Raw genomic sequence first — 12,915 nt, forward strand, 5'->3', positions numbered from 1 at the left:
ACAAAAAAGAAAAACATTGTCAACCATCCCCCTGGGGTGTAAGGCAATTGCATTGATAATATCAATAATTTATCCAATGGCATGGAAGTTAAAGTACTATTAATATGAAAAGTTTTACTATTGTACTATTAATATGAAGTGGAAGTATAGTTCAACTGTGAGTGTCAATCCCTGAGTTATTGCTTTGTATAGATTGATTTCTTAATTGATTGAGCCCTGTTTACAGTGAGCATGGGGGTTGGTGCTAGGGGAAAAATTCCTGTATCATTTCTTACCAGGGCAGATCTTTGCTTCTTAGATTAAATCTTGCCACATTGATGCAAAGGGATCATTGAGGTACTAAATATATGGTGGTTCTGGGTCTCCTTTCATTGAACACCTATTAAGCCAGGGGTTCCCATCCAAGGCCCATTGACCACCATTTCCACAGTGTTGGGGTGGCCATCGTTTGCTTCCTCTCCCATTAGATTATTTCAGTCTTAAGGCTAAGAGCACAGGTACTTTTGAGGTATGCCCTAGTTCATTCCATCAAGCTTCCACGTTGAGTCCTTCTGGTGTAGCCCTTGGGGATGCTATGTTCCCTGTAAAGCCAGTGTCTAAGGTCATCATAGTGCTTAGTCCCTGGTTCACTGAGGATTGGATAGAAACATGAGGGGCACCCTAAAAACCCGGAAAGGCACAGAGTGGAGCAGAGGTTTTATAGTACTCATTTTTCCCACTAGGTGAGCATCTAGCAACTTGCTCTTAGTTAGTGCACCAGTGGCATCACCTGAGAAGCTTCTCTCTGGTCACAGTGAGTTTTTTCGGCAAAGCAGTTTCACTCAAACCTCATTTTTCATGACAGCCGATTTAAAAGAACAGCATGCAGCTGTGAAATTTTGTTTCCTGCTTGGGAAAATGCCAGAGAAACTGTTGTGATGTTGAACACAGCTTACAAGGACAGAGCTATGGGAAAAACTCAAGTGTACAAATGGTTTTCTCATTTCAAAAGAGGTGAAAAGTCGATTGATGACAAATCTGATTCTGAATGTCTGTCGACTTCCCAAACAGAGGAAAATGTGGATGTGTAGTGGATTTAGAGTTCAGTTCCACCAGGCCAGATTGTTAATCAAGCTAATTATTCAGAGGTTCTGAAAAGATAGCATAACAGTGTGTAACTAAAGAGACCTGATTTGTGGCAGATGGGGGACTGGATTTTCCACCAGGACAATGCACCTGCTTCAGCAGTCATCTCAGTGCACAGTTTTGGGCAAATATCAACATATCTCTCTTACTCACCTGACCTCACATCATTCAACTTCTTTTTGTTTCCACAAATGCAGAGGGACATGAAAGGACAGTGATTTGACAATGTCGAAGAGGTGAAGAAAAAAATGAGGAGGTGCTGTCAGCCATCCAAACATATGAGTTTGAAAAATGTTTCCAAGAATGGAATTGCAAGTTTGACAAATGTATTAAGTGTAATGGAGAAGGTAATAAGGTTATTTTGTAAAAAAAAAAAAAAAAATTATTACATAGTTTTAAAAAAAATCTTTTTTTGGGGGGTACTCCCTAGTATTTGAAGTGTCTACCAACGATCATAGAATCGGGTTTATTCAGCCCTCAGGTTCCCTACAATTGTTGTTTAGCATTCCTTCTAGATGTGAGATTGCTCCTCCCAATTTTGTCACCATACCCACCAAAATAAATATGAGTGCCTCCTCTGAAATATAGATGCTCCTTTCCCCTGGTCTTAACCCAATTTTCCAGTAAGGTTCTCTCATCCTGTGGAGGGTCCTTTGATTTGTCTCAGTCTTATCTCAGTGTTGTACAGTATCAAGTGGATGGTCTCCTCCCTTTTCCCCCTTCTTGAAGGAGTGACACTAGCCAATGTGAGGACTCCTCTTTCGAGGTGGGAACTCCAAATTGCTCAACCTTGAAGTGTCATTGACTAATGGTGCATTTTAGTTATCTTTATGCAACTATTTATTCATAATTATCAAGCAATAACATTAATAATACATGTGAGTTAAATTTTACTGCAGATAAATAAAAAAGTAGCTGTAGCAGTTCATCCATTGGGATATTCAAGTTCATCCATTGGGATATTCAGTTCATCCATCTGGATATTCAAGCCAGATTCAAAAGAGGATGTGGTATGAGGGATATCATTGCTGACTTCAGATGCATCTTGGCTGAAAGCAGAGAAAACCAGAAAAATGTTAATTCATATTTTATTGACTATGCAAGTGCATTCAACTATGTGGATTCTAACAAATTATGGATAGCATCCAGAAGAATGTACATGAAATAAGAGGTAGTCATTTGATGAGAATAAGGGTGTACTGCATGAATTATAATCAGAAGTGTGTATCAGGGTGTATCCTTTCACAATATTTGTTCGATCCATATGCTGAGAAAATAATCAAAGAAATTGGACTATATGAAGAAGGATGTGACATCAGGATTAAAGAAAGCTCATTAACAACCTGTGATATGCAGATGGGAAAAGTGTGTGTGTGTGTGTGTGTGTGTGGTGGGGGTACCATATCTGACTTCCTCTGGCTTCCCTAGACATGCCTCCACCTTCCATCCTTCTTTACCCTATTCTGACACTAAGCATTCCTCCCATAGCACTCTACTTCTATGCTTGGTTTGATAATTAATTGCAATGGGCACACAGAACTCACAGACCATACTCACAATTAAGGGCTTTGTTAGAGGAGTTAACAGGTTACTGCAAGCCAGGACTGGTAAACAGTAAAGATATGGGTCCACAGCAACACATCTCCTCAGACAGTAGCCAAGTAACTCTCTCTTCTCATTTTCTGTTGTGCCCCATCAACAAATGAAGGTCACGAATGCTCTACTCCCACAGGCTTGACTCCATTCTTGTCATTCTGGTAGATTTGACTTTGAGAAGGCTGCTCTTCCTGAGTCAGATTGTGAGTGCCTTCCAGCCGGAGGGGCCCATCTTGTGGCACTATCTTTGACAATGTTCCGCTTCTTTTCATGAGGTTTTCAGTCTCTGACAATGTTTGGATCATGTCCAATTAGATTTTCAGTGGCTCATTACTGAGAAGTGGACAACCGATTCCTGGTCTGTTCTTAGTCTGCAAGCTTTGCCCAAACCTATTCACTTGGGGTAACTCTGCTCACATTTGAAATGCCAATGACATAGCTTCCAGCATCACAGCAACACATATCACCACAGAATGACAAACTGACAGACAAGTGGTGGAGATTCACAGACTAAAACTAAACTCACTGCAATCAAGTGGATTTTGATTCATGGAGTTGTAGATAGAAGAGCCATATTAAGAAATTTCAGTCCACCACACAAATGCAACAACTTTACTTGCTAAAACCCTGAAGAACTTGCAGCACTTGCCGATAAAAAACAGCCTTCAGCCTTCAGAATGGATTGCAACTCAGTGTAAAGAAAACCTTTCGAATCACAACTGAACAAGTAACCAGAGTAAGCTTCTGGCAGATCCCCTCTAATCAAAGGTGAGGGATTCAGATGGTTTTACAATTAGACGAAGATGATTGGAGACTTGATTGTGGTGGATAGAACCATGGTATAATACGACACTTGGTCAGTTGACCTCTTTCTTGACCCAACTTGAGTTGCTCTATGTTCAATTATTTCTTGCTTATTCTGTGACAGAAATTTCTTCCCTGACTTTTAAAATATTGCTGGTGGTCTTTTCTTTCTTACTCTTTATTTTTATCTTGATCTTGTTATTGTTGTAATTCTTTTCTTCTCTCATATTTTTGCTTTTCTTTTTTATGGTTTCTGTTAGGTCTCCCAGTTTATGAAGAACAGAAAGAATAGATGGATATAGACAATAACTGATGCAATGACTTATCAGGAACAGGATGGGAGTGGGAGGGAGGGGGAGAGGACTTAGGGAGCAATCAATGAATGTCAGAAGAGGGGGAGAGCATTAGACTGATTGTGATGATGGATATACAACTCTTTTAAAAAGCGATGTAACTATGAACATGTATGATATGTGAATATTATATCAAGAAAACGATTTTTTTTAAAAAAGGGAGGAACCAAACTTGACCTATGGTTACCATGGGTGAAGGAGGAAGATTTTGCTTCGGGGCCATCGAGTTTGTTTTAATAGTGGTCGAACAATTCGAACAGGGATGTCAATAATGGTTGTATAAGACAGAGGATATAATCTCTGGTGCTGGGTTTCATACGCAGAAGTTGAATTGGAAAATGTTTCTTTGCGTATATTTTTGCCAAAATTGAAAAGCAAAATTGAGCAAATAACAATGAGTACAAGGAGGAGGAAAGTGTTTTAAAATTGATTGTGATAAAGATTGTACGCTCTTTTTGATAAGACTAAACTATTGAGTTGTATGATATGTGAATGAAGTGCCATTAAAACAAAAAAGTTATAAAATATATTGTCCTTATGATTGCACAACTCTTCTTACTATAATTGAATTGTTGAGTTGTATGATAAGTGAATTATATGACAATAAAACTATTAAAAATTAGCAACTTAAAAAAAGAGAGAAAAGACCCAAATCCTCACAATTGGAACTATTAGCGATATCACAACAAACAGAGAAAAAGACTAAAGTTGTCAAGGGTTCATTTTACAAGAAGCCACAATTCATGCTCATAGAAGCGGTGGTTAAATCAAATGGAAGTCGCAGCTGCCGCTGATCCCCAGGCCATGATTGATGGCGTCATGGAGGTAGATCTCAGAAACCTTTGAACGCACGGAGACAAAAGCCAGACTTGCCAACTCTTGCCTGAATTTGCCCCAATGTTGTCACTTCTGCAAAAATGTAAGGCCTTCCTTCATCCTGGTGTGGAAGCTGTTGGAGCCTGTGCTGCCATTTGATGACCCTTTTCTCTGCTTCCCCTTTGGGGACACCATGCACCAAGGGGAGTAGACCTCTTCCTGGCTTGCAATGGAAGTCTCCGGAAAGAAGACTTTCAGCTCCGAGGAAGAAGCAACTAACTACTGGGAAGACCTGGCTGTGACCTACAAGCAAGGGCAGAGGATACCCAAGAAGAGCCCAGACTGTGAAGCCGAGTTGGAGACGCAGCTGCAGCAGATTGACACCAAGCACAGGGACCTCCTGTCCAGAAACAAGCGTCTCCACATGGAGCTAGAAATAATCAAGGTGAAGTATGAAATGCAGCATTGTGAGGGCTACCGGCACATTCGGCCTTGGAGGATGACCTTGCACAGACAAAAGCCATTAACGACCCACTGCAGAAATACACCAGAGAGCTGGAACAAGCCAAGGACCACTTAGAGCGAGCCAAGCGAGCCACACTCTTGTCGCGGGCGGACTTTGAGCAGCGCTTGAATCAAGCCATCGGAAGAAATGCCTGTTTGGAGAGCTAGCTGGACGAGAAGGAGAACCTCTTGGAATCCGTCCTGCGGCTGGAGGATGAAGCCGGGGATTTGCAGCAGGAGCTGGCCGTGCAGCAGAAGGAGAAGCTCTGGACGCCCTGCCCGGTGCACTCGTTGCTGAAAGGACTGGCACTGCCGTCCAGACCACCAGCTCCCTGCCCTCCACACCCGCTGTTCATCTGGGACAGTTCCAGCCGGAACACACCAGGGACCTTCAGACGGGGTTTGGATGTCTCAGCTGGCGGGACACCCCACACACCTGCAGCCCGAATATCGGCCCTCACATCGTGGGAGACCTCCTACGGAAAGTTGGGGCACTGGCACCCAAACTTGCATCCGACCGGAACTTCGCCTATGATCAGTCCCCAGACCGAGCCCAGTGGCCCCATCTCAGCATGGGGGAGCAAGAACAGAGATGGCAGCGACAAACAGGCCAGCAGCACCAGTGTGCCTTTGGGGGACAAAGGGTTGGGGAAACGCCCGGAATTTGAGGAGTCGTCTCCAGAACCTTCCTCGCCATCACTGCCGTCAGCCCAGGATGTAATCAAACTGTTGCTATAGACCAGGGGTCCTCAGACTTTTTAATAGGGGCCTGTTCACTGTCCCTCAGACCGTTGAAGGGCAGGGCAGGACTATAGTTAAAAACAAAAACAAAACTATGAATAAATTCCTATGGGCCCGGGATGAGTCTGCTGCTAAGCAGGACAGGCAGTGGTGGCAAAAACACCCGGCGGGCTGGATAAATGTCCTCAGAGGGCCGCATGTGGCCCGCGGGCCATAGTTTGAGGAAGAACCACCAGGCCGGCACTCTGGTGTTGTTACCACTCTTCCACTTTTCTAACCTAGTTTTTTAAAATGTTAACTGTATTTTAATGTAAGTGTGAGAAAAGGGAAAAAAAGCCATGGTCACCATAGTTGCTTTGTGCTCTGGATGCTGTTGCCAGTGCTCCCCATGAAAGGTGGTCTGCTGACCCCAACCTTGCTGAGGGTTGCCACGCAGTCGGGACAGGATGGGGCCCCTCTGGGAAAAGGTCTAAAATGGGGTGATAAGACCAGGGTTTACACTAACCCAGACTTCTGAGTGGTCTTGAGAGGAGACTCTTTAAATGTAGATGTCTCTCACCCCTGACCCATACTCCCAGCTGGGTTTTTCCAGAACAGAATCTCCCATGTCGTATGAACGCACAGTAAGGACTGATGGACTTAAGTCAGGTCTCAGACTGAAGAATGGACAAGACACGCCCTTCTTAACCAGTGGCAGGGCTCCTCGGAGACCCTGTCACCTGCCTCTCATTGTAAAGTTGAGGGTGAGTGATAAGAGTGGGAAACTAACAAATGCCATTCCCACAGATTCTTCCTCAACAGCTATGCTGCCTTAAAGTGAGCACATGGTTGATTCTGTCTCCCTGTAGAGGCAGACATTCTTTGACTATCTCCTCCCACCGAGGCACCCATCCCCCCTCATGTCTTCCCCCTATGCAGGTATTGGGTTTCCTCACCTGTGAGCTCAGGAACTTTACTGTGATTTCCACCCATCTTGTGACATATGTAACACCTGAATATGCTTGACTAATGGCTACCTATAAAATCCCCAAAAGAATAAAGATGCTCTCTCTTCCCTGTCTTCCCCCACCCGCTCTCTCCCCCATCCTTGCTCCTCTGTCCCCTTTCCCCCTGTCCTCCTTCCCCACCCTCTCACTCACTCCTGCAATTCCCACCTTCCGCATCCTCACGTGGACCACCAACTGGGGCTGAGGTGAGCATGCTACCATGAAATGTGTCTGACTCCTTTATTTCATTCTCTTTTCGATCGCTCTTATTTTCTATGACTTTACTATAATCTTTACTTATTATTACCGTACAATTGTGCCTGCAGGGCCTGTGATGATTTATTGGGGGCTGGCTCCCCTGACAGTCAATGTCTTGTTGACTAAGGGTCCGAGGGTCTCTGTGTCCTCTTGAGGGAGGTCCCAGCCTGGGGTTCTCCTGAGTTGCCCCCAGTCTAGACCCTGAGGACCCACGAGGCAGACTGTCTGTTGATACTGCAGTCTGACGGCAGGACTTCATGCAAAGCCATGATCAGTTATCAAGAGACACGAAGACAAGGATTGGTTTTGGAAGCTGCTTTTTCAAAGAGGAAACACACAGGCCTCCCAGCGCTTGAAGGGTGTGGCCACTCTCAGCATCTGCCCCTGGACTTGACAGTTCTCTCTCTAACTTTCAGATTCAAGTCAGAAAAGCCCTACTCTGATCAGGAGCATGCTCCTCACTTAATGACCTCCCTTTGGCTCTTTATCTGAAGGACCAGCCAAAGTGTCTATAAGTTGTAAATAGAACCTGCTACTGAAAGCCAACAGAAGTTACACCTCCTCAGTGCCAGGTTTGTTACCCTAAGAAACTTCCACAACCTGCATCCATTAAAGATAGGCTTTTATTTATTTATTTTTTTAAAGAACAACGAAATCAAGAGAAATGACGAGAGAGAGAGAGAGAGAGAGAGAGAGAGAGAGAGAAATCAAATGATGCATTGCATCAAGCTGTACAAGACCTCTTTATAGTGCTGCAGAGCAACAACATCACTTTGAGGTCTAAGATGGGCCAGACACCCACCGCAATATTTTCAATTGCCCCATATGCATGTGAAAGCTGGACGATGAATAAGGAAGAATGTAGAAAATTGGATGTATTTGAATTATGGCATTGGTAGAGAATATTGAAAATACAAGGACTGCCAGAAGAATAAGCAAATCTGTCTTGGAAGAAGTACAGCCAGAATACGCCTTAAAATAGAGACTACTCCTTAAATTAGGGCAGACCAGGCCCTGAAAAAGGCAGCATATAAAGTAAGGAAGAGGGCAGAGTAAAAGAGGAAGTCTTTTAATGAGTCGGATTGACACAGCACTTGCAACAATGGGCTCAAACATAATAGCCATTGTGAGGATGGTACGGGAGCAGGCAGCGTTTTGTTTCATTGTACAAGATAACAAATCAGCACTGACTCAATGGCACCTAACCACGTTTCCAGGCACTACGGTACCTTGGTTACATAATGGACAATTTAAAAAAAATCCAAATATGACGAAGGGAAAAGTATCAGAGCTTAAATTGCGAACACCCAATTTGTAGAAGGCTATGGAGGACAGTGGGAACCCCAAATCCACCTGCAGAGTATCTAGTCAGATTAAGCCTCCGGCAGGTCCCCTTTGGTCAAGGTGAGGGAATAGAACACCTTTGATATCAGACAGATATTATTGTAAACTTGTATATGGTGGATTGAGTCATGGTATAATACGATACTTGGCCAGTTGATCCGATCTGAATTTGCTCTAGCCTCAAATATTTCCCATTTGTTCCAGGCCAGAAATTTCTTCTCTAGCTTTTTAAATATTTATGGTTGTCTTTTTTTCTTGCTCTTTGTTTGTATTTTTATCTTTATATTATTATTATTATTTTCCTCTGGCAATTTTGTTTTGTTTTTATTGTTTCTGTTGGGTTTCCCAGTTTGTGAAGCACAGAAGGAGTAGATGCACAGAGACAATAACTGATGCAGTGGTCTATTGGGGATGTGAAAGGGTGAGAGGATTTGGGGAGCAAACAATGAATGTGAGAGGGTGAGAGAGCATTAGAAATGATTATGATGAAGTAAATACAACTCATTTAAAAAGTGATTTAACCATGGAAGTATATGATATGTGAATACTGTATCAATAAAACTACTAAAAAAATAAAAAGAAACCAAACTTGACAAATGGTTACCCTGGGTGAAGGAGAAAGAGTTGTTGCTTGGGGAACATTGAGTTTCTGTTAATGGTGGCAGAATAATTTTGAAAAGGATATCGATAATGGTTGTAAAACATAAACAGTATAATCAATAGCACTGAATTACACATGTAGAAGTTGTGGAATTTTGTTGTGAATAACAATGAGTACAAGGAAGGAGAAAATGGTCTAGAATTGAATGTGGTGATAATTGCACAACTCTACTTGATATGATTGAATTGTATGAAATGTGGATGAAGTGCTAAGAAATCTGCTAAAAAATAAAATTAAATGAAGATGATTTGAAAAAAGAAGAAGAACTTGGCTTCTAATTGAGAGGTTGATGGTTTGAGTCCATTAGGAGAAAGATGTGGCAGCCTGCTTGCCACCCTTGGGAACCCTGTGACACAGTTCTTCTTTGTCCTGATGAGTCACTATGAATCAGGATGATCTCAAAGACAACAGGTTTAGTGATCTCTGTGGTGGTGCTGAGAGTTAGGTGTTGGACTGCTAACCAGGAAGTTCAAACTGACCAGCCACCCCTTGGAAGAAAAATGAGGTTGTTGGCTACATAAAGATTTCTAGCCTTAAAAAACATATCACTCTGACTCACTGGCAATAGGTTGGTTTTGGTTTAAGGAGAGATATTCAAAAGTTTTGCAGTGGTTTTCAATTTATGTTTCTGAAAATCATGTAGGTTCCATTGTTTCCTCAGAGTCTGGTTCTAGAAGCGGGATATGCTGCTCTTGGACGTGTGAGGAAGCCAAACTCAATGTGGAATTTTGCTAAGAGCTTCAACGGGATTGTTTCCGTAATCGAAGCAATCTTCTAAAAATCACGAGTGCTATCTGGATTTTAGGACGCATCGTGCACTGCTTCATGGTCCCCATACTGCCTTGCCTTGCCAATATTTGAAGCAGTGGCATCATTACGGAAAGCTGAAGGAAGTGGCCTCTTCAAATTCAACTCACTCTCTATTTTGGTTTCATTACTTTTGTTACTAGGCCGCTTGGTAAGGAGTTGATTCTGCCCCATAGCAACCGGATAGCACAGAGTAGAACTGGGCCTTATTGTTTTCAACACTGTTCTCTTTCTCCCACGAATTGGCTGCTGGATTCGAACCACGAACCTTATGGCTAGTGGTTCAATTGTTAACCCACAACTCCTTCCCAAGCAAAAAATCTAGCCTTTTATATTGAGTCTATCCTCCGCTCCAGAGATTATGTGGGTGTGGTGAAGAAGACAAAGTGAAGTAAGATTTAGTCCCTGCCTGTAAGTGGCTCATAGTTCAGTAGGGGAAGAAGAACAGATGTAACCCTCAGAAACCCGGGAGCACAAAGGTGGTGAGGACTTCCATAATGACGGCAGCGAAGTTTCTGAGATGAAGCTGTGAAGAGAAGGGTTCACAGCAGGATAAGTAAAAACACATCAACACCTATACACCAGGGATAAAACAAAGATCCCAGAATGATCCAGAGAGAGAGAGAAAGGGAGGGAGAGAGAGAGAACGGGGAGGAAACATGAAATTCTAGGAAAAACCAAATGCTGTATTAGAAAATCATAGTGAAGCAAACGCTAATGATACAAGGTTTTGCGTGACTGATTACTTGGCGCTTTCTCTTTAGACACATCGAATTGTATCTCCAGTCATATTATTTGGTGCTCAAGTGAATAACTTTTACATAATCATAATATTGTTAGTGTTGTTTATTGCTATGTCAGTCAAAGTGGGCTGGTTTCACTCTAACTCTGTGGCTTATAACAACAAATTATTGCTTGCTCATATTAAATGTCCATCATAAGTTGGCTGAAGCTCAGATACATCTTTTTTTTTTTCTTGGACCCAGACTCTATCTGGATCAATGTCAATCTCATGCCAGAAGGAAGGGAATCATAGTGAACCCTGCATACTGGTTCTTAAAAGTTCTGCTTAGGAATGGTGCACATTAATTCCAGGAACATTTATTGTTTAAACAAGTCATGTGGCTACTTATGCGGGAACAAGTCAAGGATATAAAATCATTCCACAGCGAGGAAAATGGGAGGCGTTTCTAAGCAGTCATTTAATTTACCACAAACACTTTTAATTTTTACAGTCAACAGGTAGACAAAATAAGGAAATTTAATTATGGTTATACTAAAGAAATCAAGTTCTGAAACTTTTGACTACAAAAGAAGGACATACCTGTTAAGTAAGTAGAATGATGCAAGTAGATTACATGTGATCTACTTTCTTTATTGGAAGTCTTCTTGCCTTATACCTTTGGCTCAGTGGGTTATCGCCTACAAATCTGAATGTAAAATTTGGTGATATTAATAATTACAATAGAAAACAAGTAAAACCGAAACTGTCTTGTGTAAACTAAGATAGAGGATTCCCTACCCGATCTTCTAGTTCTCAAAGTTCTGATTACAGGTAGTGCAGGAACACTATGACTCCTCTGTTGCGTGCAAACAAGCTGGCCATGCTGATCATGATTTGGCTGCACATTAGTGGAGAGTTGGCAGTACACCTGTTGGTCAAAGCACAGAGCTGAGGCCACTTTTCTGGGCTGTTGTTGCAGAAACCTAGATATCCTTGCCAGCTATTCTAGCTTCTCTCTTGGGTTTTCTGAGTAGGAGCCTGCAATTGTGAGAACATTGAACCTCAAGTGGAGAGTTCTGAGATTAGTACTTGAATACAGGGAATCGCAAGTCTACTGGGTCAGAGAAGATTTCGTCCCTTCAACTAAAATGTGCCAGGTACTTTAAAATAAGGCACCGGTGCTACACCAATGGCCTTACCCACAAAGAGTATGTGACTTCTCTAAAACTCTGGGGCTGCCACTGTGATGTGCTCAGCTGGTAAGGGAAAGGTTGGCTGTGAAAACCCAGCCAACCGCTCCCTGGGAGATGGACCTGGTGATCTGCTCTCATAAAGACGACAGACTACAAAACCCTAGAGGGCCGCTCTCCTCTGTCACCTCGTTGTTACTTTACGAGTAGAAATCAACTGGCCGACACCCAGTAACAACCACTTGCCTTTTCCATAGTGAGATTTGGGAGGAGATAGCCCATCACTCATGTGTCGCATTTGTTCCAGGATCTATCACAGCGAGCTTGTCTTTAGCATATTTGTCCTTGTGAAGCAGGGCCATACATATTCTATTAGCTTGAAGCATATTAGATCCTCAATTCCTATTAGATGAGTGGATTCATATTGGTTGCAGAATTCGATTAAGATCCATTCATTTGGAGGAATAAAATCTAGGACTCCACTCAGAATGAAATATTCAACTTCTTGAGTAGGCTAGGTTAGTTTATTTCAAGTACTTTTGCCAGAAAGGTGGGGCTGAGTTGAATTCTTCTCTCATGAGGCAATACTATCTTGCTCATCTCGAAACCCATGACCTTACAGCATCAGGCCAAGGGTGAAATATTAGTTTTGTTTTTTTTTTTCCCTAAAGCATGCATCACGCAATATTAGAACGGAGGTATTCTCTGAAAGTTTCCTTTAGTCTTTCAACACGTGGGCCAGGAATCCATCAAGATTGAGTTGTGCAGTATTTATGAAATTGTCAACTAGAAAAATGCATCTGTTCTTTTTTTTTTCACTCTGAAATTACTTCACTTAACAAAGGGCCCCAAATTTGGCTGTCCCATTATGATTTAAATGGTTTGTACCTCATTAGTGTTGCCAGCATTTATTTAATAAAATCAAATCAGAATAGCATTTAATTTAGTTTTAATAGGATAGTTAATGTATGTTAACTAAATATCAATTGATTATTAAAGTGGGGAG

At 42.2% G+C, this 12,915-nt stretch overlaps 1 pseudogene; it reads left to right on the forward strand.

Annotated features, from left to right (window-relative positions):
• Positions 1-4,923: 4,923 nt before the first annotated feature.
• On the forward strand, positions 4,924-5,936 carry LOC101650938 (annotated as a pseudogene).
• The last annotated feature ends 6,979 nt before the right edge of the window (positions 5,937-12,915 follow it).

The sequence above is a fragment of the Echinops telfairi genome, unplaced genomic scaffold, assembly GCF_000313985.2.
Source record: "Echinops telfairi isolate 266 unplaced genomic scaffold, ASM31398v2 ScPeMD7_70;HRSCAF=299, whole genome shotgun sequence".
Taxonomy (NCBI): Eukaryota; Metazoa; Chordata; class Mammalia; order Afrosoricida; family Tenrecidae; genus Echinops; species Echinops telfairi.